Raw genomic sequence first — 5,079 nt, 5'->3', positions numbered from 1 at the left:
CTTTGGGAGGTGGAGGCAAATCTGAGACCAGCTTGGACAACATGGTAATACCTCAACTCTACAATAAATTAAAAAAATTAGGCATGGCGGCACATTCCTGTAGTTCCAACTACTTAGAAGTTGAGGTAAAGGATAACTTGAGCCTGGCAGGTAGAGGTTGTGGCTGCTGTGAGCATGCCACTGCATGCCAGCCTGGGCAACAGAGACTTTGACTCAGAAAAGAAAAAAATAAGATGGCAAAGATGATGCCATTTTCAGAATTACATTACACTACTTTATGATCTCCACCCATTGAGAAGATATTATTCCTTACTGTCTTTGAAGAAGCAAGTGGCCATGCTGGCATGTACCAAAAAACCAGGGCAGCCTCCAACTGACAGCCAGCAAAACATTAAAATCTGCAGTCCTACAACTATAAGAAAATAATTCTGCCAGAACCACATAAGCTAGGAAATGGATCCTTCCCCAGTCAACCTTAAGATGAGACCCAATCACTGATCAACACCTTGATTGCAGCCTTGTGAGACTTAAGCAGGGAACCAAGCTAAGCTGTGCTCAGATTTCTGACCTATAAACACTTGAGATAATAAATACGTGCTGTTTTAAGCCACTAAGTTTGTGGTAGTACTATTACAGAGCCACAGGAAACTAATATACTAGGTAAGTATAAGTCAACAAAAAGAAAGCAATCAATGTTGGGGAAGCAAGAATCTTCCCACCAATTAACCCAGCCTAATTGGAGAGAAAGAGACGACAGGTTTTCATTCAGAGCAACAAATCTTCACATTCCAATCAAACTCTTCCTGATGATGATTTAAAAGTATCCACATTGATGATGAAAGCACCCTGAGCAGTTGGAATTATTTATTCAGTAGACTCTCGCTACTCTGAAACATTATCACAAAGATCCTGTCTCAAAGTGCAAGACAAAGGTGGGGGGAAATGCTAATAAGATCCACCTCTCTCTAGAGCTGAAACTACAGTAAACTCAGCATTGCTTTCCCACCTAGGACTACCGTAGGGGCAGAATGAACCATCCAGGAGATGGAGTTTCTCTGTGGCTCCTGATGTTTGGCTTGATCATATTCTTGACCTGGACACTCTTTAGGGGATGCATTAATGAAGGAAGGTTTGATGAATCATAAGGGTGAGAATGTATAGCTAGAAAATAGACTGGCCCCCATGGTACAGATCACATTTACCAAAGAAATATTAGAATGAATAAGCTCTCACTCTCAGAATAGACTTTGCTACTACTAAAACATACATTAATGACTTCCAGTTTCAACTCTCACATGTAAAGAGCTTGGAAGTCATCACTCCTGTCATTACAATAAGAAAAAGATGATTTGATTAGAAATCAAATAATTTTTTTATACTCAGCAGAGAGCTGAGGTTGTAGGGTAGGTGACTACCTTGAAATCTGTAGAGATACGTAAATGCAGAGTCACACAGCAAAGATCTCCCTTACCTGAAGTATATGTCACCAAAGCCGTGACCTGGGAGCAACACATAATGGTAATTTTGACAAATTGCTGTAGACTGACTGTGGACTAGCCTGAAAGTGAGAAATTCCTGAGAGTCAAAATTGTATGGATTTTACCTTCAGGAAAGCTACCAGGTTGTTAGTGTGAAGAGCTAAGAATGATTTTTTCTAGGCTCAAACTGAGAGAAGGGAAAAGTAACCACTATTATGTCCAGAGAGTTCTGTGTGGCAATATCTAGACTCCAGGGAGAAAGACTTTACTAGAGACTTATCTTACCTGTGGGAAAGGCATTTACTCAACTCCAAACCCCATTAGCTTTTCTGTTTTACCAAAGGGAGGGAAAAAAGCTAAGAAACATTCATAAAGATCGCAACCCAAGAGCATAAGCCCAGTAAAAGACTAAGACTTAATGACATTATCTAACAAAGAGTTCTTAGGGAAACCAAATAAGAGAGGGAACTGGAAAAAAAATGAAATTATTTTTTGGAGGGCCAGCCCCTTGTAGTACAGGCTTTCTAGCTAGGTAAGTGTTCTCAGAACCCATTGACATCAGTGTACCAGCTAGCGTTGTTGTGAGAGTCTGCGTTCAACTTCAAGAAATTTTTTTTGGGGGGAAGGGGAGGACTTTCAAGGTATTTGCCCATTTCATGATGGGTGATTTATGAGAGGATCTGTCCACAACACACTGAGAGTTCAACCGTTTTTGACCCCAAAATGGCATGACTCTACACTCCACCCTCCCTATTCACCTGACCTTGCCCTGAATGACTTTATTTTGTTTTTCTTGATGAAAAATATCCTCAAAGGGAAACTTTTGCCCATACAGAAGAGGTGAAACAAAAAATAGCAGAAGCACTAAAAGGCATCCAAATTGATGAGTTCAAAAACTGTTCTAAGCAGTGGAAAAAGTGTACCAATAGGTGTATTGCATCAAATGGAGAGTACTTTGAAGGTGACTGAAGTTTAAACATGTACAGAATGAATACAAACTTTTTAATAAATAAATGTCAGTTTTGGGGGGACTCCCCTATGTGCAACAGGTAATACAAAGGCACTAGAAGAATTTGAAGCCCCTGACACCTCTATATACAAGCAAACATTAAACAGCCTATCTCCTAGCCAGATTAACATAAAATCATACATTAATGGCCTTTTGCCTCAGTATCTATTACCTAATACATCATGTGCAGCTTTCTGAACAAAATTAAAAGGCAAGCTAAAAGATAAGAAAAATTCTCATGAGACAAAGCAAGCATTAGAGCTATGCTCAGACAGAGTACAGATTTTGAAATTATCAGGCAGAGGTTTTTAAATAATGATTAATATGTCAAGGACTCTAGTGGAAAAATATAGACAATATGCAAAAACAGGGGTAATATAAACAAAGAGAGAAACTCTAAGAAAAAAAGTAGAAAGAATACTAGACCTCAAAAGCACTGTTGCAGAATTGATGAATGCCTCTGATGGACTCAGCATGGGCCACTGGACATGGCCAGGGAAAGGATCACTGAGCCTGAAGATATGTCAATGGAAACTTATCAAACTGAATTGCAAAGGGAAAAAAGTGTGAACAAAACATAACACAAAATTTGAAGGACAATTTCAAAAGATGTAACATAGTTGTCATTGGAATATCAGAAAGAGAAGAAACAGAGAATGGAGAAGACAAGGTATTCAAAATAATAATGGCCAAGAACTTAACAATTCATGACAGACAGCAAATAACAGACCCAGAATATTTGCCAAACTCTGAGCAGATTTTTTATAAAAACAGAAAACAAAGCCTATACCTATGTATATCATAATCAAATTGCAGAAAACCAAAACAAAAGAGAAAATCTTAAAAGAAGCCACGGAGAAAAAGAACTTACCTACAGAGAAACAATTTAAAAAATGGCATCGGACTTCTTATCAGAAACCATTCAAACAAGAAGATGATGGAGTGAAACATCTAAAGTTTTGAAAGAATCTACCTAGAATTATATATTCAGTGAAGTCATTCAGGGTAAGATCAGGTGAATAGGGAGGGTGGAGTGTGAGAGTCATGCCATTTTGGGGTCAAAATACAGAAGAAATAAAGTCTTCTCAGAAAAATAAAAGCTAAAGGAGTTTACTGCCAGTAGACCTGCCTGCAAGAAATATTAAAAGTTCCACAGGGAGAAGGAAAATGATGCAGGCCAAAAACTCATATTACATAAACAAAGATAAATATCAGAAAAGGAATAAAAGAAAGCAATATAAAATATTTTCTTTTTCCTATCAATAATTTATCTAAAAGAAAAAAGTTATTTAAAATAATAATAACTATAATGTATTGTGTGATGACAGCATTTGGAGAAGAAGAATGAATGACAGCAACGTCGTAAAGAATAGGAAAAATTTTGAAAATTGTCTATTTTAAAGTGGCAAGAGGTATATGGTGCTGAGGGAACAGGGGTCAGACACAGACTGGTAGAGGAAAAAGAACATTTGCAAGTACCCTCAAAGGAAGAGTGAAGATAGTTTTGTCTCCAGATGAAGCAAAAGTTGTTTTCTTACAAATGATTGGGGAAAAGCTATTTACTGAGAAAAGGAAGAAAAGGGCAGAATGTGCAATCAAGTATTGGTCTGTGAGTGAAAATATCCCAGGAGAGAATACAACTTTGCGATAACAATGGAAAGGTCATTTCCAAGTCCTGTGTTAATAGGAAGTTCACAAGGTGGTGTCAATATTGAAGATACTGCTGCTGAAGCTCCTAACACAATTGTTAAAGAACCTACTGATGTTACAGAAAGCATCAAAAAGGAACAACCATTCCAGCTTGCACAGAAGGTGGGGATTGCCACCCAATATTATAGAGACTGTGGCAGAAAACATGGTCAAGCTTTACAATGTTTTTTCTAAAATGTCTCAACCACGATATAAATAAATCCAATAGCAGAAAACTCAGAAGGAGCTGTGCTGTGCATGGGCACCAAGATCAATTTTTTTCTAATTCAGCCTATTGCCAGAAGGACATCTTTGATCCACAGGACTGGGTACAGGAAGATGAAAGCGGCAGAAATGCAGCGAAGGCAGATCTCAACTACATTGCCTGAACGGAAATATAGCTGTCTAGTAAATGGTGCTGGTTTGGCTATGGCTACAATGAATGCAATAAAACTTCGTGGAGGAACTCCAGACAACTTCCTTGACATTGGTGGTGGTGCCACAGTTTATCAGGTAACAGCAGTGTTTAAGCTTATCACTTCAGATAAAAAGGTACTGGCTATGGTGTTCAACAATTTTGGAGGAAATATGTGATATAATGTTAGCGTGTTGGGTATAGTCATGGCAGTAAAGTATTTGGAAATTAGTATGCCTGGGGTGGTATAGTTACAAGTTCCACTAGTTGGTGAGGCCAAGGCACTGATAGCGGACAGTGGACTTAAAATTTCTGCTTGCTGCTAAAACGGCTGTAAAGCTCTCTCAAATAGTGACCTTAGTCAAGCACACCCATGTGGATGGGAAATTTCAGTTGCCAGTATGATCTTAAAACCCAGAGTATGAGCAGGGCTCGGGGGCTCAGCCTGTAATCCCGTGCCTTGGGAGGTTGAGGTGAGTGGATTGCCT

The 5,079-nt window shown here is 38.7% G+C and overlaps 1 pseudogene; it reads left to right on the top strand.

The window, feature by feature from the left end:
* The first annotated feature begins 3,943 nt into the window (after nucleotides 1-3,943).
* LOC103253484 lies at nucleotides 3,944-4,996 on the top strand (annotated as a pseudogene).
* Nucleotides 4,997-5,079: the final 83 nt, after the last annotated feature.

The sequence above is a fragment of the Carlito syrichta genome, unplaced genomic scaffold, assembly GCF_000164805.1.
Source record: "Carlito syrichta isolate Samal-C Ts95f unplaced genomic scaffold, Tarsius_syrichta-2.0.1 Scaffold233536, whole genome shotgun sequence".
Lineage (NCBI taxonomy): Eukaryota > Metazoa > Chordata > Mammalia > Primates > Tarsiidae > Carlito > Carlito syrichta.
The sequence above is the reverse complement of the archived record's forward strand: the minus strand, read 5'-3'. Positions and strand labels throughout refer to the sequence as shown.